The 24,042-nt window shown below is 40.4% G+C and overlaps 1 protein-coding gene and 1 long non-coding RNA gene across 12 annotated transcripts in view; one reads left to right on the top strand and one right to left on the bottom strand.

Moving 5' to 3' along the window:
• The window catches only part of LOC109557664 (solute carrier family 23 member 1-like), a 263,748-nt gene that overhangs the window by 224,377 nt on the left and 15,329 nt on the right, over positions 1–24,042 (top strand). The gene's annotated exons all lie outside the window — the stretch shown is intronic.
• LOC139182764 (uncharacterized) lies at positions 783–8,723 on the bottom strand. Its single transcript, XR_011566318.1, has 2 exons — positions 7,424–8,723; positions 783–2,385 (listed from the first exon to the last, which is right to left on the bottom strand). It is a non-coding gene; the product is annotated as an uncharacterized lncRNA (long non-coding RNA).

Below are 24,042 nucleotides of genomic sequence, written 5' to 3'. Positions count from 1 at the left end.
CACTAGCAAATACATTTCTGAAATGGATGTTCCAGTTTACCCTCCTGCCAGCATCATACGTGAGTCCCAGTTACTCCACAATCTCACCAACATTTTCTTGTTAGCCACTCTACTGAGTGCATTATGGTAAACTTGTATCATTCTTTTATGATGCTATTGAATGATATAGAATTAACTGTAATTGTCCTCATCTTATAGGTCTATTTGAACACCTGGACTCATTTTTGCTCCTATGCTTGCCACATTAACAGGTGTGTTTGTGTGTGTGTATGTGTATGTGTATGTGTGTATATGCTCAGTCGTGTATGATTCTTTGTGACCCCATGGACTGTAGCCTGCCAGGCTCCTCTGTGCATGAAATGTTCCAGGCAAGAATACTGGAGTATGTTGCCATTTCCTAAACCAGCAGATCTTCCCGACCTAGAGATCAAACCCAAGTCTCTTGCATCTCATTCACTGGCAGGCAGATTCTTTACTACTGCGCCACCTGGGAAGCCCTTTAACCAGTTACTAGAGTTCAATCCTCAATGTAGATTTTGTTATTTATCATTATTTCTGGGACTTTCATTTCATCAAGTATCATGTAAATCACCTGTGAGCTCATAGTTAGTCTATGACCTGTCTATGACCTTTTAATCTCAAAGTTTACACAGACCATGTCCTAAATATGCCAGCATCACTGTAGGTACTGGCTACTTTCACAGTGTTCATTCCTCATGTGGGGATTTTCTCCCTGGGACTTGGAAATGGCAAACCTGAAAGAACAACACTCGGACAGTCTCTGCAAGGACTGACAATTTTATTCCTGCAGTCAAGCCTTTTTATAGGAGCAGGGAACAAAGAGCTTAGAGCATACAGCCAGCAGAGCACATACAAGGCTAAGGTATAATCCGTAAAAATACTTCAAGGACCAGCGCGTTTTTAATGGACCATGTGTTTATCTCATGACCCATTTTTCTCAAGCAACGTCTTTAATGTTTAATTGTTAAATCTTGGCACTGAGCATAGCCAAAGGCAGGAAATGTTCTTCAGCAATCAGTACACAATGCCTGGGTACTTCTGGCCCTTCACCTTTTCCCCAAGGACCCTCTCCTTCAAGGCTATTTTGCACTGTGCCTCCCAACATATCCTCCTTTTGTTTTTAGTTTAAGCATGGCAGCTGCTAGTTGGACTCCGTTGTGAGAGGCACGGAGTCTTGAGTAGAGACATCTGTGTCCTATAACCAATGACAGAAAAAGCAGAGCAATTAATACATATATAAAAAGGTTGCCTCCTAAAAACCAAGTTCCAGGATTCAGAGAGGATAATGTTTTGGTTAAAGTGTCATAAAATTGGGTGCTATACAATTCCTTAGGTATTTTAACTTGAAAATTAGCAATTTGTTGTTTTAGAAGGTTAATGTCCAAACTTGAGTTATCCGTGAGATCCTGCAAATGTGCTTTAACTTTATCCCAAGGATACTCAGTGCCATTACAGGGCATGTTAGTCAGACAGAAAGAAGTAAAATTCCAGTGACAACGTGTATGTGTTTGGAAAGTAAGTTGCTGTATTTGATCTCCTATATTAATTACCACTGCTTGTAATTCATTAATTCGTGTTTGCAATCGCTGATCTATTTGAGCTTGTCGAGTCCAGAGATCATGGGAATCTTTGTGCCAAGCAGTTATAAAATCATGATTCTGTACAGAATTGTGTAGTGCCATACCAGATAGGGTTCCTACTGTAACAATAGATATTAGACTAAGAATACCAGCAATAACCCATCCTATTATGCGCTTTGACCTCTTTAAGCCATTTTTGAGCAGAACTGAGAGAAATACAGAGTCGGTCCATGGTTCTGTGAGGTTAACAGGAAGCCACAATTCAGATCTCTGCTTGACTATTGCAATATTGACATTATGATGTGAAATAGTATGGTTTAAACACGTATACAAGGCACATGCTATACAGTTAACAATCTTAGCAGAAAGATCTATATCAAAGTTACTTACAATAAACATGTATGGGAAGTGCACACAAGGTTGGATATAACCTGTACTGTTGGTGATGGACGGGGAGGCCTGGCGTGCTGCGATTCATGGGGTCGCAAAGAGTCGGACACGACTGAGCGACTGATCTGATCTGATTGTATAAAAAGGTATAGTTTTGAGGTTTTAAGGCTTTTGCAGTCCCATACACACTGGCAAAGTGCTCCAATGCAGCAGGAATCTTCCACACATGCCATTGCTCAGGTCCGGGGTTCAGACGTTGACGTTTTCTCTTCAGCTCCTCTATGGTCATTGACGAGACCCTTCGTGTCAGCTTCGTCACCTGTCGGGGGAGTCCAGTCTCCGGGTACTTCTCGGTAATGGACATGGCGAAGTGGAACCCAGATTTCTTCTCCATCTGCAACAACAAGACCATAACCTTTGCCTAGGAGTCGTAAGATTCCTGGCAGCCATTGATTAAACTGTTTATACCATATTGGTGTGTTGGCTTCTAACAGTTTCTTACTGTTTTCCTCTACAAAATGTCTGTCTGCACGAGTATTAGAACTATCTTTTATTAATATTTTAAAAATTTAAGGAATAAAGAGTTAAAGATAATAACAATTGAGGGTTCATAGGATAAGAAGTGTATCTTCTCTTCCATATTCCCCCTTTTAGTTTTAATAAATGAGTTTTAAGAGTACGATGGGCTCTTTTGATAATTGGTTGACCCTGGGGATTATAGGGTGTCCCCGTGATGTGTGTTATATTCCATTCCAGTAGAAATGAACGAAATGAGTGAGAGGTAAATGCAGGCCCATTATCTGTTTTTAAGACTGAAGGTATCCCCATAACAGGGAAGATGAGTAAAAGTGTGGAAATGGTGTGTTTGTTGGATTCTGAAGAGGTAGGCAGTGCCCATATAAAACCTGAAAATGTATCAATTGAGACCAAAAGCAAAGAAAACTTTCCTAAGGAGCAATGAGTGAAGTCAGATTGTCAAAGGGAGTTAGGCTGTTGCCCATGAGGATTAACTCCTGAAATTGTGGTATGTAAGTGCAGAGGAGCGCAGATGTCATAGGATTTAATGATATGTTTCGCTTCAGTGAGGGGAATATGGTATTTAGAGTGCAATCTTTTAGCACTGGTATGAAGATTAGCATGTTCATCAATAGCAGATGTAAAGACAGGAGCTATGAACCTATCAATAGCATCATTTCCTGCAGCCAGGGGGCCAGGTAAACCTGAATGAGCACGTATATGTGCAATGAAGAAGGGTTCCATACGTGATCGAATTAAGGCTTGAGTCTTTGAAAACAGAATATATAATTCTTCATCTAGGTTGTATAAAAAGGCAGTAACAAAATCGGGGGAAAGGGAAGCAAGGTATCTGGAATCAGTATATATATTAAAGGGTAATGGTTGAAGAGACAGAAGAGCATATAAAGCATATAATTCAACTCTTTGTATTGACGAAAAGTTAGTAGGTAATTTCTCTTTGATATCAGGGCCGACAATCCCAGCTATGCCTTTCTTGTTGCCATCAGTGAAATAGGTAGGTGCATTTGAAATAGGCTGGGATGCAATGATATTAGTTACTATAAATTTAGTAAATTGTAGGAAGTCCCATAATTTTCCTTTAGGCAAATGGAATGAGATAACATTCTGAAAATCATTTAATGCTATTTGCATGGTCATGTTATATTGTAAAGCAATTTGTAATTCTCTTTTTGTCAAGGGGACATGTATTGCATATGGATTAAATCCAGTTAAGGTTTGTATATGATTCCTTCCTGATACAATTAGTTGCCCTATTTTCTCAATGTATGATACGATTTTTTTTGACTGTTTAGTATGTAGATATAACCATTCTATTGGGCTTTTTTGAGCTATGATTGCAGTAGGTGAATGTTTAGTAGGAAATATATATAAATAAATAGGTTGGGTATGATCCAGCCGAGTTGAGAAAGATTGTTGAACGCGTTTTTCAACAAATTTTAGTTCTTCTTTTGCTTCTGTTGTTAGCTGTCTAGGACTATTAGGGTCAGGAGGTCCTTCTAAAATGTTGAATAAATTTTGTAATGTATAGGTGGGAATGCCAATGGATGGCCGAAGCCAATTAATATCTCCTATCAACTTTTGAAAATCATTTAATGTGCGTAGAGAATGCATAGAGATTTGAGGTTTTTGAGGTTTTATCTTAGACTCTTCCATAACATGTTCTAAGTAATTAAAGGGTGCTTTCAATTGAATTTTATCTGGCGCAACAAGCAGGCCATGATTTTGAAGAGTGGTAGTAATTTTGTCATATAACTGTTGTAAATAGAGTTCAGATTCCATGGAGAGGAGTATATCATCCATATAATGAATTATGAAAGCAGTAGGATATTTATCTCTAATGGGTTGTAATAAAACAGATATGAGATATTGGCAAATGGTAGGAGAGTTCATCATTCCCTGAGGTAAAACCTTCCATTTAAATCTTTGATAGGAGCCATGTGATTTATAGAAGGAACTGAAAAAGCAAAACGTTTTCTATCTTTAGGATGTAAAGGTATAGTAAAAAAGCAATCTTGTAAATCAGTAATAATTATAGACCATCCTTTTGGCACCATGGAAGGGGAGGGCAATCCAGGTTGTAAGGGCCCCATAGGAATCATGGTATTATTAACATTTCTTAAATCTATCAACATTTGCCATTTTTCTGATTTCTTTTTTATGACAAAAATGGGAGAATTCCATGGGGAAAATGAAGGCGCTATATGATTTTTCTGTAGTTGCTCAGTTATTAATTGTGTGAGAGCTGCCAACTTTTCTTTAGTCAGGGGCCATTGAGGTGTCCATATTGAGGTATTAGATTCCCAATTGAGAGGCAGCAGTGTTAACCTAATGGCCCCCATTAAAAAGGCTCATTCAGAGAAATCGTGGCTTTCGTTTGTTCAAGAAAATCCCTTCCCCATAAATTAATGGGGATATTGGTAATATATGGTTTGATGTAAGCTACAATTTGATCAGGACCATAAGCTTGTAAATAGGATGCATTGACAAAAGTTTTAAGGCAATGGCACCCCACTCCAGTACTCTTGTCTGGAAAATCCTATGGACGGAGGAGCCTGGTAGGCTGCTGTCCATGGGGTCTCGAAGAGTCGGACACGGCTGAGCGACTTCACTTTCACTTTTCACTTTCATGCATTGGAGAAGGAAATGGCAACCCACTCCAGTGTTCTTTCCTGGAGAATCCCAGGGATGGGGGAGCCTGGTGGGCTGCCGTCTATGGGGTCGCACAGAGTTGGACACGACTGAAGCGACTTAGCAGCAGCAGCCTTGCTTACCCGTTACAGCCTGGAAGGAGCCACAGTCTTACCCCATTCAAGGGGCCATTCTTCAGTTCTAATAATGGAAATGTTGGCTCCTGTATCCAACATACCTGTGAAATTTTTTCCCCGTATCTTTAGAGTAAGCATAGGCTTTTGATGTTCCTTTAATAAGGTAGATAGTGTGGCGGTAAGATTGGTGCTACCAAAACCCCCCTGCCTAATTTTATCAGATGCCCTCGATGGTCTGACATATGGCAAAAGTAATAATTGTGCAAAGCACTCCCCTTTTTGTAAGTATATATTTCCTAATTTTACGACATTCACCATGACATGTATCTCTCCTTCATAAACTTCATCCATAACTCCAGTCAACACTACTAAACCTTTCATGGTACAACTGCTACGTCCTAAAATTAGTCCCATTGTTCCGGATGGGACTGGACTGTAATATCCAGTGGGGATTTTATGAGGATTGTATAATTCTATTAACTCCGTGTCATAAGGACTAGGTATATCAATGCAAGCACTCTTAGATGTAGCTGCTTGTAGTGTCATAATGTGGGGTCCTCCTTTTGTAGTGGGGCTAGAGGATAGCCCCTTTATTAGTTTCCTTGTTGTTTTTGTTGTACCTCTGTAGTTATTGCATTTCCATCCTTATCGAATTTGGAATGACATTCATTCAACCAATGGAATCCCTTTTTACACTTTGGGCAAACTCCTGGGGGCCTTTTTTTTTTTTTAGAAGTAGTATTATTTTTAGCTTTTTTCCCTGGCATGCGGCATTGTTTTTTCATATGGTTGGCCTTCCCGAAGTTAAAACATTTAGCATTGGTAACCTTTTGCACATTAAAAGTTTCTAGTGTCGCTAATTTTGCTCTATGGGACATAGATCCGATATCTCTATAAGCTTTCCAGTACTCCATAAGAGAACCAGTTTTTCGAATTGGTCTAAGCATGGATTGACATTCCTCATTGGCATTTTCACAGGCAAGTTGTTTTAAAATAATATTTTGTAAGGTTTCATCTTTGATAGATTTTTCAATGGCATCCTTTAATTTTCCTATAAATTGGGAATATTCCTCTTCATGTCCTTGGGTAATCTTAACAAATGAACTATCAGAGTTAACATTATCAACCTTTGCCCATACTCTGCAAGAAATTTCTTTAATGAAATGCAGCATTTGAGGGGTAATATTAGCTAATTGCGTAGTCGTGTCAGCCATGGCTCCTGTTCCAGTAAGTATATCATAGGTTAAATTGGCGGGGTTACCATGAGATTGCTGGTCAATCACCATCTGTTGGGCTTCATCATTAACCCACATTTGCCATTGAAGTAATTGTTGAGAATTTAGAATCATCTTCGCTACTTGAAAAAAATCATATGGCATCCAATGATCAGCCCATCCTCTGAGGAATTCTACACAATAAGGAGACATAGGTCCATACAGAGTGCATGCTTTCTTAAAGCTAGACAACATACCAAAATCTAAATCAGCCCAAGCATTCTGGCCTTGGGCAGGTTGATCAAACTGTATTGGAAAAGCGAAAGCACAAGCAGGCATCTCCCGAGGAGGATTGAAATGGTTAGTACGAGCAAAGTTAGCAACTGCTGTTACAGGCGGAGCAGAAGGGAAAACCTCCGATTTGGGCCGTCCGTTGAATGAAATGACTTCCGCTCTAAGTGGTTTCAGTTTTGATGCATCCTGTATACATATGTCTCCAAGCTGTTTTCCTAGGGATTGTGTCTGATTGAGCATAACATTCTTATATTTCAAAGCACCTTGCAATATCTTGTTCCTTAAGCTCATATTCATGTAAAGACTGAACAGTTTCCACTTCCAAATCAATATTATGCCCTTAAATTTGTTCTATGACAGCCCGTATGAGTGACCATGTAACCCACCATTGAGGGGGAACATGGACTCCTTGCCGATATGCTCGCAAAACATTATTCTTAACTCTTCTCCATATGTCTAGATTGAGCATCCCTTCCTCTGGGAACCATGGATTATGTTCCAGTAAAATATGATAGCAGTCGTTCAACTGATCTCTTGAAACATTAACGCCATTTTGTTTCAAAAAGTGATGCATTATAGAAATGAAAGGAATCTTACTGCTATGTTGTCCCATTCTGCTTACCTCTTTCTGCAGGACTCGCCGCTTTGTTCAGTCTTCCTATCAAGTCCCTGTTTGGGCGCCACCTTGTGGGGATTTTCTCCCTGGGACTTGGAAACGGCGAACCTGAAAGAACAACACTCGGACAGTCTCTGCAAGGACTAATTTTATTCCTGCAGTCAAGCCTTTTTATAGGAGCAGGGAACAAAGAGCTTAGAGCATATGACCAGGAGAGCACGTACAAGGCTAAGGTATAATCAGTAAAAGATACTTCAAGGACCAGCGCGTTCTTAATGGCCCATGTGTTTATCTCATGACCCATTTTTCTCAAGCAACGTCTTTAATGTTTAATTGTTAAATCTTGGCACCGAGCATAGCCAAAGGCAGGAAATGTTCTTCAGCAATCAGTACACAATGCCTGGGTACTTCTGGCCCTTCACCTTTTCCCCAAGGACCTTCTCCTTCAAGGCTATTTTGCACTGTGCCTCCCAACACCTTGTTGTCCATTCAGTACAGCCCACTATACTTTGGGTCTAGCTTTATTAGATGTGTTTCAGTTTCATAGAACCAACTATGATGCCAGCACCCCTCATCCCAGATTGAAGATGTATCTAGAAGTATGACTAAGAAATCATTTTCTTATTCCCATTTAAACACAATGGGCAAAAGTAGCATTATTTGATGCAAGATTTGGTGACTCCAATTCATTCTGTCACCATCTTTTTTTTTTCCCATGATGAGCCCTTTTCAACCCATTTTCTTGCTCCTAGAGGGGTTTTGAGTTTTTCTCCCCTAACTTTTAATTAGTGGGCAGGAAAAATAACATTGCTAAACCTTCCTTTGTGTGTCCTTTCCCAAGGTACTTTCACATGATTTAATAAATATATTGTCACTGGATTCTTTCCATTGGGTAGGATGCATGTCTTCTTCTGAAAAACACCAGACTTTCCAATCCGGCCCATAAATACCATCCGAATACCAGCAAGTCAAATTAAATTGATTCTAGTATTCCATCTTAAGGAACACAACTAAAGCTCTAGTCCTGGGAAAATAAGATTTCTTTACCCTCTGCTCTAAATGCTCCACTGGCGACTCACTTTTGTGCCCCATTTTCAGCTTGATCTTGAGCTTACACTGTGTTACCCTGCAAAGCTTGCCCTTCCCGCCTTTGTCACCCACATTTTATTGCTTCAAGCACATATTCTAATTTTGCAGTAATTTTGCTGCTTTGGGGTGAAGTGTCATGAAATATGGAGAAGGCAATGGCACCCCACTCCAGTACTCTTGCCTGGAAAATCCCATGGACGGAGGAGCCTGGTAGGCTGCAGTCCGTGGGGTCGCTAGGAGTCAGCAGTACTGAGCGACTTCACTTTCACTTTTCACTTTCATGCATCGGAGAAGGAAATGGCAACCCAGTGTTCTTGCCTGGAGAATCCCAGGGATGGCGGAGCCTGGCGGGCTGCCGTCTATAAGGTTGCACAGAGTCGGACATGACTGAAGCGACTTAGCAGCAGAATCAGCAGTCATGAAATATGAAAAGATCAATGGATATTGTATTTCTTGCTCCATTCCTGTCATGTTCATGCTGTGAAAAGTGATCCTTGAGCTGTTTAATATATAAGTTGATCTTCATGGTGATTTCAGTCTGGGTTGCTAGTCCCTATGTCGTAGCCTGGGCCAGGGCTTCAGTGATAGGATAAGCAAAGTTCAAATCAGAAACACTGTCCATACCAGGTTTTTCTTGTTGTTCAGTCAGTAAGTCATGTCTGACTCTGCGACCCCATGGACTGCAGCAGGCCAGGCTTCCCTGTCCTTCACTGTCTCCTGGAGTTTGCTGAAACTCATGTCCATTGAGTTGGTGATGCCATCCAACCATCTCATCCTCTGTCACCCCCTTTTCCTCCTGTCCTCAATTTTTTCCCAGCATCAGGATCTTTTCCAATGAGTCAGCTCTTCACATCAGGTGGCCAAAGTATTGGAGTTTCAGCTTCCAATGAATATTCAGGGTTGATTTCCTTTAGGATTGACTGGTTTGATCTCCTTGCTGTCCAAGGGACTCTCAAGAGTCTTCTCCAGCACCACAGTTCTCCAGAACCACCAGGTTTTTAAAGAGTGTTAAAAACCTTCCCTACTCTGTGGACTGTCCAGTTCAGGCAGCCTACCAGCTCTGTGATGGGCCATTTATCCTCATGTTCTCCCACCAGAGGCACCTGTGCCCATCACTGTCATCAATCAATCAATCATTGTCATCAATCTGGATCATCCTGGGAGACACAAACAATGTCAGATAGAGATGGAGATTGTGCAGTTTCTGAGCCCACGTGTGGGTGGCTTGTGACCCGAGGTGTCATCTCCTGGACCATAGTGACTACATTCAAAGTCATACTTCCCCCCTCTTTTTTAAGACACAGGGATATTGATATGAACCACCAGTATTTGAGATTTGACTATTAAGTCCTGTCCCATAAAAGGTGAAATTTCAGTACAGCCTCTATGACCAACTTGCCAGACCAAAGTGCTAGTCCATTGGCTACAGCTTGAGAATCTAAAATTCTAAAGGGATGATTCTGGGTAATTTCATGTCCACTGCCACATCACACACATTGTTCATTGGCTGGACTTAGACTTGCCTTCCTTCCTCCATCAAAGCCCTTCTACTGAAATGTTACACTCTTTCAGTCTCAGTCTTTCTCAAGTGGATGAGCAGCACCTTCAGCAAGACTCCAACTTGCTTTTTGAATTTAAAGACCCACATAGTGAGATCCAAATCTTGGTTGCTAGAGTTAGATTATCTTGTGAAGTAGTGTCCAGGGAAGGCAGGGACTGTCACTTATTCATGGATCCTATGAACTCCTCCTTGTGTAACCGTGTTTTCTTCTCCTGAATGTAACTATTTCCTTTTAATCAGCAAGTTCTGTTGATGAGACTTAGCATGCACACACACCCCTTCCTTATTTGAATGTCTTTCTGACATCATTCAAGATATCACTGAGATTTCTGATCTTGGAATTATTTGGTGCCAGTCAGTAGTGCTCTAATTCCAAACAGTGCCGAGTAGCAGACTAGTTAGGAATGGCCTTTCAGAAGGAGAGTGGCTGAGTAGCTCCTTTGGGCCACCTCTGCACCAAATGCCCCACTCAGAGCTGAAGCATCTGGCATCTGCCAGGGTCAGCCCTCATTCAGCATGGACTCAACCACCAACACTTCTGTTATCTCAGGAGTGCTGTTCTGGTTGGGATGCTGGTCTGAGACCAGTCTGAGCCATAACTTGTGAATTTCAGCCAGAACTTTCTGCTGTTCTTCCCTTTCAAAAACAGCCTTTCTGCACATGCCTGTGCTCTGATGTGCAGTGCAAGAGCACACCAGACGCGATGTACTTCAGTGATCTATCAAGTCCTTGTGCTTCCTTTCTTTTCTCAAGGTGGACTCAGAGTTAACAGGGGTTTTTAGTATTTAATAAACTTTTCTGTGTAGCTCTAGACCAAGACATACCTAAGGATTTGACTTGTCAAGCTGGTGGGCTCTGGATTTTTGCCAGGTCAATTGGCTAACCTTCAAATGCCAATTGTCGAACCACTTTTTTCAAAGCAGGGTATATTTCTTGTTCAGTGCAGCCTATTTGTATTGTATCATCAATAGCATGAATCACAAAACACATGTGATTTGAGGTTTGGTTTTGTTTCTACTCTCCCCCAGGGAGGCAATACTTGGCTTTGGTAAATGCAAATTAAAACTAAGCAAAGAATAAGAAGTGGAAATTTTAATTAACTATCAAGTTAAGAAAAAAAAAAAGAGGGATTTTATTTGAGCCATACTGAGGATTATAACCCAGGGAGCAGATTGTCAGGCAGCTCTGGGAACTGTTTCACCTGTTAGAAGTCAAAGACATAGTCATATACATTTTTGAGAAAAAGGTTCATATGTTAAAATGACATACTGATATTTCATGTAAAGTTCACCAGGGATACATTGTCCAGCTAAGCACATAGAAGGGAGCAGCAGGTCACCATGACTCCCAACAGAGCTGAGAAAGAACACTATTCTTTCAAGAAGTTACATTGCTACAACCTAGAGGGGTGGGATGGGCAGGAAAATGGGAGAGAGGTTCAAGAGGGAGGGAACATATGTATACCTATGGCTGATTCATGTTGATGTTTGGCAGAAACCAACACAATTCTGTAAAGCACTAATCCTTCAATTAAAAGATAAATAAATTAAAGAAGTTACATTGTTAACATCAGAAGAAAGAAAAAAAAAAACTGCTTTACAGTTTATCTGGCCCTTCCATCTTTGAAGAGCTCCGGTTAATGTGTAATGTGGGTGGACACTGCATTTTAGGGAGGGAAGAGGCCCAAATAAACAGAAGGAGTTTAATATTTAATTTTTTTTCTTGTCTTCCTTTGTTGTTGTTGTTGTTGTTGTTCAGTCGCTCAGTTGTGTCTGACTCTTTGCGACCCCATGGACTGCAGCATGCAGGCTTCCCTGTCCTTCACCATCACCCAGAGTTTGTTCAAACTCATGTCCATGGAGTTGGTGATGCCATCCAACCATCTCATCCTCTGTCGTCCCCTTCTCCTCCTGCCTCCAATCTTTCCCAGCATCAGGGTCTTTTCCAGTGTGTCAGCTCTTCATATCAGGTGGCCAAAGGATTGGAGCTTCAGCTTCAGCATCAGCCCTTCCAATGAATATTCAGGATTTATTTCTTTTATATATCCTGGTTAGATCTCTTTGCAGTCCAAGAGGCTCTCAAGAGTCTTTTCCAGCACCACAGTTCAAAAGTATCAATTCTTTGGTGCTGAGCCTTCTTTATGGTCCAGCTCTCACATCCATACATGACGACTGGAAAAACCACAGCTTTGACTATACGGACCTTTGTTGGCAAAGTAATGTCTCTGCTTTTTTAATATACTGTCTAAGTTTATTATAGCTTTTCTTCCAAGGAGCAATCATCTTTTATATTTAATTTTTTTTCTTGTCTGCCTTAAAATATGAATTTTATTTCATCAGTTTCTTTACCCTGATCTGCTAGATGCCAGGGGCACGATTTCCCTTTCACTTAGACTTACTGAGAAATATAATTCCTTTTTTTAAAACTTACTTTTGGCTGGGCTGGGCCTTCATCGCTGTGCACGGGCAAGTGGGGGCTATGCTCTAGTTGTGGTGCATGGGCTTCTCCTTTCAGTGGCTTCTCTTGTTGCGGAGCATGGGCTCCAGGGTACCTGGGCTTCAGTAGGTGAGGCACGTGGATCAGTAGGTGCGGCTCCCGGGCTCTAGAGCACAGGTTCAATAGTTGTGGCCCATGGGCTTAGTTGCTCTGCGGCATGTGGGATCTTCCTGGATCAGGGATGGAACCCATGTGTCCTGCACTGGCAAGTGGATTCTTTGTCACTGAGGGACCAGGGAAGACCCAAGCACTATAATTTCTTATACAAGAATCTCTTGCCTTCGTTCTATCTGAGAAGAAAGGTCCAACAAGTTAATTTGTCTTCTCTCCTGCCCGAGCTCTTCTGTTGCTCGAATCCTTCCTGTGTTCTAATGACGTGGCTGCTCTAACACTGTAATAGTCAGAAGCAGTTACCTTGTTCTGAGGACACAGTACTAGTAGTGAGAAGATGTTTAGGGATGTGGGTCATGCTGAGCTTGCACCGAGCACAGGATCCCAAGCGACAGACATAACCGTGTTTCTTTAGTGCGTTCACTATTCTTGTGTTTCTGAGTCCTCTAAAGCAAGAGTCAGCAAGCTGTGGCTCTTGGACCAAATCTAGCCTGTAATCTGTTTTGTGCTGTGCTCAGTCGTGTCTGACCCTTTGTGACCCCATGGACTGTAGCCCACCAGGCTCCTCTGTCCATGGGGATTCTCCCGGCAAGAACACTGGAGTGGATTGCTACCCCCTGGAGTGGGTCCTCCAGGGGATCTTCCCAACCCAGGGATCGAACCCAGTTCTCCTGTGTTGCAGGTGGATTCTTTACTGTCTGAGCCACCAGGGAAGCCCAAGACTACTGGAGTGGGTAGCCTATCCCTTGTCCAGGGGCTCTTCCTGACCCAGGAATCGAACTGGGGTCTCCTGCATTGCAAGTGGTTTCTTTTTTTTTTTTAAACTTTACAATATTGTATTAGTTTGGCCAAATATCGAAATGAATCTGCCACAGGTATACCCACATTCCCCATCCTGAACCCTCCTCCCTCCTCCCTCCCTTACCCTCCCTCTGGGTCGTCCCAGTGCACCAGCCCCAAGTGTCCAGTACCGTGCATCGAACCTGGACTGGTGACTCGTTTCATACATGATATTATACATGTTTCAATGCTATTCTCCCAAATCTCCCCACCCTCTCCCTCTCCCACAGAGTCCATAAGACTGTTCTATATATCAGTGTCTTTTTTGCTGTCTTGTACACAGGGTTATTGTTACCATCTTTCTAAATTCCATATATATGCATTAGTATACGGTATTGGTGTTTTTCTTTCTGGCTTACTTCACTCTGTATAATTGGCACCAGTTTCATCCACCTCATTAGAACTGATTCAAATGTATTCTTTTCAATGGCTGAGTAATACTCCATTGTGTATATGTACCACAGCTTTCTTATCCATTCATCTGCTGATGGGCATCTAGGTTGCTTCCATGTCCTGGCTATTATAAACAGTGCTGGGATGAACACTGGGGTACACGTGTCTCTTTCCCTTCTGGTTTCCTCAGTGTGTATGCCCAGCAGTGGGATTGCTGGATCATAAGGCAGTTCTATTTCCAGTTTTTTAAGGAATCTCCACACTGTTCTCCATTGTGGCTGTACTAGTTTGCATTCCCACCAACAGTGTAAGAGAGTTCCCTTTTCTCCACACCCAATCCAGCATTTATTGCTTATAGACTTATGGATTGCAGCCATTCTGACTGGCATGAAATGGTACCTCATAGTGGTTTTGATTTGCATTTCTCTGATAATGAGTGATGTTGAGCATCTTTTCATGTGTTTGTTAGCCATCTGTATGTCTTCTTTGGAGAAATGTCTATTTAGTTCTTTGGCCCATTGTTTGATTGGGTCATTTATTTTTCTGGAATTGAGCTGTAGGAGTTGCTTGTATATTTTGGAGATTAGTTGTTTGTTCATTGCTTCATTTGCTATTATTTTCTCCCATTCTGAAGGCTGCCTTTTCACCTTGCTAATAGTTTCCTTTGTTGTGCAGAAGCTTTTAAGTTTAATTAGGTCCCATTTGTTTATTTTTGCTTTTATTTCCAATATTCTGGGAGGTGGGTCATAGAGGATCCTGCTGTCATGTATGTCGGAGAGTGTTTTCCCTATATTCTCTAGGAGTTTTATAGTTTCTGGTCTTACGTTGAGATCTTTAATCCATTTTGAGTTTATTTTTGTGTATGGTGTTAGAAAGTGTTCTAGTTTCATTCTTTTACAAGTGGTTGACCAGTTTTCCCAGCACCACTTGTTAAAGAGATTGTCTTTAATCCATTGTATATTCTTGCCTCCTTTGTCAAAGATAAGGTGTCCATATGTGCGTGGATTTATCTCTGGGCTTTCTATTTTGTTCCATTGATCAATATTTCTGTCTTTGTGCCAGTACCATACTGTCTTGATAACTGTGGCTTTGTAATAGAGCCTGAAGTCAGGTAGGTTGATTCCTCCAGTTCCCTTCTTCTTTCTCAAGATAGCTTTGGCTATTTGAGGTTTTTTGTATTTCCATACAAATTGTGAAATTATTTGTTCTAGCTCTGTGAAGAATACTGTTGGTAGCTTGATAGGGATTGCATTGAATCTATAAATTGCTTTGGGTAGTATACTCATTTTCACTATATTGATTCTTCCAATCCATGAACATGGTATATTTCTCCATCTATTAGTGTCCTCTTTGATTTCTTTCACCAGTGTTTTATAGTTTTCTATATATAGGTCTTTAGTTTCTTTAGGTAGATATATTCCTAAGTATTTTATTCTTTCCATTGCAATGGTGAGTGGAATTGTTTCCTTAATTTCTCTTTCAGTTTTCTCATTATTAGTGTATAGGAATGCAAGGGATTTCTGTGTGTTGATTTTATATCCTGCAACTTTACTATAATCATTGATTAGTTCTAGTAATTTTCTGGTGGAGTCTTTAGGGTTTTCTATGTAAAGGATCATGTCATCTGCAAACAGTGTGAGTTTTACTTCTTCTTTTCCAATTTGGATTCCTTTTATTTCTTTTTCTGCTCTGATTGCTGGGGCCAAAACTTCCAAAACTATGTGGAGTAGTAATGGTGAAAGTGGGCACCCGTGTCTTGTTCCTGACTTTAGAGGAAATGCTTTCAATTTTTCACCATTGAGGATAATATTTGCTGTGGGTTTGTCATATATAGCTTTTATTATGTTGAGGTATGTTCCTTCTATTCCTGCTTTCTGGAGAGTTCTTATCATAAATGGATGTTGAATTTTGTCAAAGGCTTTCTCTGCATCTATTGAGATAATCATATGGTTCTTGTTTTTCAATTTGTTAATGTGGTGTATTACACTGATTGATTTGCGGATATTGAAGAATCCTTGCATCCCTGGGATAAAGCCCACTTGGTCATGGTGTATGATCTTTTTAATGTGTTGTTGGATTCTGATTGCTAGAATTTTGTTAAGGATTTTTGCATCTTTGTTCATCAGTGATATTGGCCTGTAGTTTTCTTTTCTTGTGGCATGTTTGTCAGGTTTTGGTATTAGGGTGATGGTGGCCTCATAGAATGAGTTTGGAAGTTTACCTTCCTCTGCAATTTTCTGGAAGAGTTTGAGCAGAATAGGTGTTAGCTCTTCTCTAAATTTTTGGTAGAATTCAGCTGTGAAGCCGTCTGGACTTGGGCTTTTGTTTGCTGGAAGAGTTCTGATTACAGTTTCAATTTCCGTGCTTGTGATGGGTCTGTTAAGATTTTCTATTTCTTCCTGGTCCAGTTTTGGAAAGTTGTACTTTTCTAAGAATTTGTCCATTTCTTCCACGTTGTCCATTTTATTGGCATATAATTGTTGATAGTAGTCTCTTATGATCCTTTGTATTTCTGTGTTGTCTGTTGTGATCTCTCCATTTTCATTTCTAATTTTATGGATTTGATTTTTCTCCCTTTGTTTCTTGATGAGTCTGGCTAATGGTTTGTCAATTTTATGTATCCTTTCAAAGAACCAGCTTTTGGCTTTGTTGATTTTTGCTATGGTCTCTTTTGTTTCTTTTGCATTTATTTCTGCCCTAATTTTTAAGATTTCCTTCCTTCTACTAACCCTGGGGTTCTTCATTTCTTCCTTTTCTAGTTGCTTTAGGTGTAGGGTTAGGTTATTTATTTGACTTTTTTCTTGTTTCTTGAGGTATGCCTGTACTGCTATGAACTTTCCCCTTAGGACTGCTTTTAAAGTGTCCCACAGGTTTTGAGTTGTTGTGTTTTCATTTTCACTAGTTTATATGCAAATTTTGATTTCTTTTTTGATTTCTTCTGTGATTTGTTGGTTATTCAGCAGCGTGTTGTTCATCCTCCATATGTTGGAATTTTTAATAGTTTTTCTCATGTAATTGAGATCTAATCTTACTGCACTGTGGTCAGAAAAGATGCTTGGAATGATTTCTATTTTTTTGAATTTACCAAGGCTAGATTTATGGCCCAGGATGTGATCTATCCTGGAGAAGGTTCCATGTGCACTTGAGAAAAAGGTGAAATTCATTGTTTTGGGATGAAATGTCCTATAGATATCAATTAGGTCTAACTGGTCTATTGTATCGTTTAACGTTTGTGTTTCCTTGTTAATTTTCTGTTTAGTTGATCTATCCATAGGTATGAGTCGGGTATTAAAGTCTCCCACTATTGTGTTATTGTTAATTTCTCCCTTCATACTTGTTAGCATTTGTCTTACATATTGCGGCGCTCCCGTGTTGGGTGCATATATATTTATAATTGTTATATCTTCTTCTTGGATTGATCCTTTGATCATTATGTAGTGACCATCTTTGTCTCTTTTCACAGCCTTTGTTTTAAAGTCTATTTTATCTGATATAAGTATTGCTACTCCTGCTTTCTTTTGGTCCCTATTTGCATGGAAAATCTTTTTCCAGCCCTTCACTTTCAGTCTGTATGTGTCCCCTGTTTTGAGGTGGGTCTCTTGTAGACAACATATGTAGGGGTCTTGTTTTTGTATCCATTCAGCCAGTCTTTGTCTTTTGGTTGGGGCATTCAACCCATTTACATTTAAGGTAATTACTGATATGTATGATCCCATTGCCATTTACTTTATTGTTTTGGGTTCGAGTTTATACACTGTTTTTGTGTTTCCTGTCTAGAGAATATCCTTTAGTATTTGTTGGAGAGCTGGTTTGGTGGTGCTGAATTCTCTCAGCTTTTGCTTCTCTGAGAAGCTTTTGATTTCTCCTTCATATTTGAATGAGATCCTTGCTGGGTACAATAATCTGAGCTGTAGGTTATTTTCTTTTATCACTTTAAGTATGTCTTGCCATTCCCTCCTGGCTTGAAGAGTTTCTATTGAAAGATCAGCTGTTATTCTAATGGGAATTCCCTTGTGTGTTATTTGTTGTTTTTCCCTTGCTGCTTTTAATATTTATTCTTTGTGTTTGATCTTTGTTAATTCGATTAATATGTGTCTTGGGGTGTTTTGCCTTGGGTTTATCCTGTTTGGGACTCTCTGGGTTTCTTGGACTTGGGTGATTATTCCCTTCCCCATTTTAGGGAAGTTTTCAACTATTATCTCCTCAAGTATTTTCTCATGGTCTTTCTTTTTGTCTTCTTCTTCTGGGACCCCTATGATTCGAATGTTGTAGCATTTAATATTGTCCTGGAGGTCTTTGAGATTGTCCTCATTTCTTTTAATTCGTTTTTCTTTTATCCTCTCTGATTCATTTATTTCTACCATTCTATCTTCTAATTCACTAATCCTATCTTCTGCCTCTGTTATTCTACCATTTGCTGCCTCCAGAGTGTTTTTAATTTCACTTATTGCATTATTCATTTTATATTGACTCTCTTTTATTTCTTCTAGGTCCTTTTGTTACACCTTTCTTGCATCTTCTCAATCTTTGTCTCCAAGCTATTTATCTGTGATTCCATTTTGATTTCAAGATTTTGGATCAATTTCACTATCATTATTCAGAATTCTTTATCAGGTAGATTCCCTATCTCTTCCTCTTTTGTTTGGTTTGGTGGGCATTTATCCTGTTCCTTTATCTGCTGGGTATTCCTCTGTCTCTTCATCTTGTTTAAATTGCTGAGTTTGGGGTGTCCTTTCTGTATTCTGGCCGTTTGTGGAGTTCTCTTTATTGTGGCGTTTCCTCGCTCTGTGTGGGTTTGTACAGGTGGCTTGTCAAGGTTTCTTGGTTAGGGAAGCTTGTGTCGATGTTCTGGTGGGTGGAGCTGTATTTCTTCTCTCTGGAGTGCAATGAAATGTCCAGTAATGAGTTATGGGATGTCTATGGTTTTGGGGTGACTTTGGGCTGCCTGTATCTTGGAGCTCAGGGCTGTGTTCCTTGCTGCTGGAGAATTTGCTTGGTATGTCTTGCCCTGAAACTTGTTTCGCCCAGAGAGGTTTACAGCATTATATGGAGAAGAGAAGAGTGAGGAGGGAGTTAGAGGTGACCCGAATGAGATGGGGTAGAATCAAGAGAGGAGAGAGTGGGCTATTCAGTAATCTCTTCCTTATGTGCACTCCACAACTGGACCGCTCAGAGTTGTTCACAGAGTTATACAGAGAAGAGAAGAAGGAGGAAGGTGGCAGAGGTGGCCAGGAGGATAAATGGGTGGAATGAAAAGGAGGAAGACAGATCCAACCAATAATCAGTTCCCTAAGTGTTCTCCACTGTCTGGAACACACAGAAATTCACAGAGTTGGGTAGAGTAGAGAGGGGTTAGGGAAGAGACACAGGTGACCTAGTGGAGAAAAAGGAGAGTCCAAAGGGAGAGACAGCAGTTAAGCCAGTAATCTCGCTCCCTAGTGAAAAATGGGTCCTGATGATTGGGTTCTTAAAGGTACAAAATTGGTAACAAATACATAAAAGCAAAAATTTTAAATCTAGAGTAGAGTTTGGAATTTCAAAAATACGATGTTAAAGAAAAGAAGAAGGAAAAGAAAGAGAGAAAAAATGAACAAACAAGGTCGCAAAAATTATAAAGAAAATATAGGTACAAAATTGATAACTAATACCAAAAAGCAAAAGTTAAAACTCTAGAGTAGAGTTTGGAATTTCAAAAATACAATGTTAAAAAAAGAAGAAGAAAAAGAAAGAGAGAGAGAAAGAAAAAAAAAAACAAGAACAAACAAGGTCGCATAAATTATAAAAAAAAAAAAAAAAATACAGGTACAAAATTGATAACAAATACCAAAAAGCATAAATTAAAAATCTAGAGTAGAGTTTGGAATTTCAGATATACAATGTTATTTAAAGGAAGAAGAGAAAGAAACAGAGAAAAAGAAAAAGAAAAAAGGGTCACAGAAATTACATAAAAACAAAAACAAAAAAAAACTATAGGTACAAAATTGATAACAAATACTAAAAAGCTAAAATTAAAAATCTAGAGTAGAGTTTGGAATTTCAAAAATACAATGTTAAAGAAAAGAAGGAAAAAGGAAAAAAAAGGTCAAAAAATTATTAAAATATATATATATATATGAAGTTTGCTGTAAAAAAAATAGGGTCTTTTTGTTTTTTGCAAAGTAATCGGTTATAAAACTGGAAATTAAAGGAATAATAGAGGACTTGATTTTTTTTATTTTTTTTATAGGCTCACTTGTGCAGTCCCACTGAGGGGAGGTAGGGAGGGATGCTGCAAAGAAATAACATTGGCGTGTGCTCAAAGTGCCTCAGCCACACTGGGTCTGACCCCGTTCACGGTGCGTGTAGCCTCTCTGCCCAGGCTGCTCAGGCTCTAAGTTGCTCCGCTGGGAATCATCCGTGGCCGGCCCTGGGCTGCCTGTACTTCCCAGGTCCAAGCCACTCAGGTTCAAGCACTCGCGTAGTCCTCAGAGGTGCAGACTCTCGGTTGGGCCTGCTTTTTGTGCCCTTCCCAGATCCGAGCAGCTCAGGTGATGAGGTGTTTTGCGCGCGCGATTGCTGCGACTTATCGCCTCCCCACCGCTCGGTTACCTAGTTGTGCACTGGTACACCTTCTCAGGCAGATGTTGACCGTCCAGACCCCCCAAGAAGTTTTAGTTAGCAAAGAAGCCTGCTTACAGTTTTATAGATAATGTCTCTCTGGGGCTGCGATTGACCCCTTCCGGCTCTGGCTGCCTATCACCGGAGGGGGATGGTCTGCCGCCAGCTATCTCTGTTCAGTCCTTTGTTCTGTGCGCGGGCCTGGCAGTGTCATAGGTTAGGGCTGGCTTTTTGCGTGGTAGATATCCCACAGTCTGGTTTGCTAGCCCAAATTATTTCGCTCAGATAGTGCTCGGGGTATTCAGGCCAGATTCTTGTAATGCAGCCCGCGCCACGCCTCCCTGCCCAGCCCCCGCTTGCTAATGGCGTGTGCAGGCGTCTGCGCTGCTTCTCCGCTGGGGGAGTTACCGTAGGGCTCGCAATGTGCGGGTTTTAATTGTTTATTTTTCCTCCCTGTTATGTTGCCCTCTGTGCTTCCAAGGCTGGGCACAGATTTGGCAGTGAGAAGGTTTCTGGTGTTTGGAAATTTCTCTCTTTTTAAGACTCCCTTCCCGGGACGGAACTCCATCCCTCCCTCTTTTGTCCCTTTTTTTGTCTTTTATATTTTTCCCTACCTCCTTTCGAAGACTTGGGTTGCTTTTCTGGGTGCCTGATGTCCTCTGCTGGCATTCAGAAGTTGTTTTGTGGAATTTACTCTGCGTTTAAATGTTCTTTTGATGAATTTGTGGGGGAGAAAGTGTTCTCCCTGTCCTACTCCTCCGCCATCTTAGCTCCTCCTCCCCTGCAAGTGGTTTCTTTACCAGCTGAGTTACCAGGGAAGTTACCCAATCTGTTTTTTACTCCTTACCAATTAAGAATAATTTTTACATTTTATTTATTTATTATTGGCCACACCATGCTGCTGAGTGTGTTCTACTGAACCTTTGTCCCCTGACATGGAAGGGTGGAGTTGTAACCACTGGACCACCAGGGAAGTCCTGGTTTTTACATTTTTTAAGTTGTTTAAAATTAAAAAAAGAATATGTGACAGAAACTACATGTGGCCCACAAAACCTGAAATGTTTACTATCTGACCAGTTACAGAAAAAGTTTGCCAACCCCTGCTCTAAAGCACAGGGCCCAGGGTAGAGGTTCTTCTTGTCCAGATCCAGAACAGTAGCCTCTACTCTTTCTTTCCCACATCACTTCCAAGTGTCTGAGAGTGAGCACAAACCCAGAGTCGTAGCTGTGGTATTTTAGCTCCATCTGCTGGTCCAGGGCTTTTCACCAGTGCTGTAAACATGGGAAAGTTTTTGCAAGTTTCAACTTCCTTTCACTGATCAATGGATTGGTTTAATTCACTGAGCTAGCCTATTGGATGGAGAAGGCAATGGCACCCCACTCCGGTACTCTTGCCTGGAAAATCCCATGGACAGAGGAGCCTGGTAGGCTGTAGTCCATGGGGTCGCCAAGAGTCGGACACGACTGAGCACCTTCACTTTCACTTTTCACTTTCATGCATTGGAGAAGGAAATAGCAACCCACTCCAGTATTCTTGCCTGGAGAATCTTAGGGACGGGGGAGCCTGGTGGACTGCCGTCTATGGGGTCGCACAGAGTCGGACACGACTGAAGCGACTTAGCAGCAGCAGCAGCAGCAGCAGCAGCCTATTGGAATTCAAGGTAGATTTTTCCATGTTTCACTGGGTTATATTTGTTGACACACATCTCAAGTCTTGAAACCACCAATGGTTAGCAGTCCAACTCTACATCACAATAGTAGCCACAAATGAAAGTGAGGCAAATACAGGACCAATAGTCATGTCATTTCTTTCTGGGAGATAAGAAGTAATAGAGAGGACAGGTAAATGGTCATTATGTTGTAAGAAAATGGTGGTAGGGAAGAGATGGTGAGCTCAGGTTTCAACACATTAGACCAATTTAAACTTCACCTTCTGGTATTATGGTAGTTTAAAAAATTTTATATACTTGTGTATGCTTATTTATAAGTGAAATAAATGACAGCAATGATAAAATGGCTAGGTGGGAGAAATTAGGATTGTTTTGTTACTATAAGTTATTCATGCGACTCAGGAAGTGGTATAGTGTTATTTGAAAGTGGACTTGAATTCACTGTAAATGTTTATTGCAAACTCTAGGGCAACCACTAAAGGGAAAACAATGGATAATAGTTATGCTAAGAAAGGAAAGAAAATGGAGTCATATACAAATATCAGTTAAAACCACCAAAGGCAGAAAAAGAGTAGAAGACAAGAAAGAAATGAAGACCAAGGGCAACAAGTAGAAAATAGTAATGGATATGGTGGATATTAATCCAACTAGATCAATAATTACTGTGAACATCATTGCTCTAAAGGCACTGATTAAAAGACCAGAGATTGTCAGAGTGGATAAAAAAAGAAGACCCCACATATGTTGTCCAGATGAAACCTACTTTGATTATTAAACAATTTTATTGGAGTAGAGTTGATTTACAGTGTTGTGTTAGTTTCAGATGCACAGCAAAGTGAATCAGTTATACATACATCCACTCCTTATGTACAGACCATTACAGAGTACTGAGTCGTGTTCCCCATGCTATACAGCAGGTCTTTATTAGTTATCTGTTTTATATATAGTAGTGTGTATATGTCATCCTCAGTCTTCTAATTTCCCCCACCCCTATCAGGGAATCTCTTATCCCCTGATAACCATAAGTTTGTCTGCTACATCTGTGACTCTATTTCTGTTTTGTAAATAAGTTCATTTATACCCTTTTTAAAAAGATCTATATATAAGTGATATAATATTTATCTTTCTCTAGAAACCTACTTTAAATATAAAGATACATGTAGATTAAAAGTAAATATATGGAGAGGAATATACTATATTAACACTAATCAAAAGAAAGCAGGAATCAGACTTCTTTCTTTTCTGGGAAATCAGACTTCAAAGCAAGGGATAAAAAAAGAAAGTGTAACACCAAATAAGTAAAGTAAAAAAAGAGAAATAAACTCAATGAGTCCCATAGCTCAGGGGTTGGCAAACTACAGTCTGTGAGCCAAATCTGGACCGTTGCCTGTCTTCTGTTTGTTTTTTGAAAAGTCCGCAAGCTAAAAATGGTTTTATATTTTAAATGATTGAAAAAAATCAAAAGAATATTTCATGACAAGTCCAAATTGTACAAAATACAAATTTCAGGGCCTGCCCATGGAGTTTAATTAGAACACGGGCAAGCTCATTTGTTTCCATCTTGTCTGGAAAAGTTTCGACTGAGCCTGGACAGCCCACAGAACCTCAACAATTCACTCTCTGTCCCCTTTGCCAGCCTCTGAGTCAGAAAGTAGGAAAACAGAGAAAAGTAAAGCAGCAAGACGGTCAATACACTACTGGGTAACACCAGTATTACAAGTCATCAGCATTATCACCATGATAACCTTGCAGTCTACTTCCTGAAAAACTTCACATAAGGTGAAAATGTCCAACAGACAGTTGGCGATAGAGGACTGGAGAGAGGAATGAGGTCAGAGCTCACCTTCCATTGGTTCCCTTAGGGTCCA

Source organism: Bos indicus, chromosome 4, assembly GCF_029378745.1.
Source record: "Bos indicus isolate NIAB-ARS_2022 breed Sahiwal x Tharparkar chromosome 4, NIAB-ARS_B.indTharparkar_mat_pri_1.0, whole genome shotgun sequence".
Classification (NCBI taxonomy): Eukaryota; Metazoa; Chordata; class Mammalia; order Artiodactyla; family Bovidae; genus Bos; species Bos indicus.
Note: the sequence above shows the minus strand (reverse complement) of the source record. Positions and strands in the feature narration are given on the sequence as shown.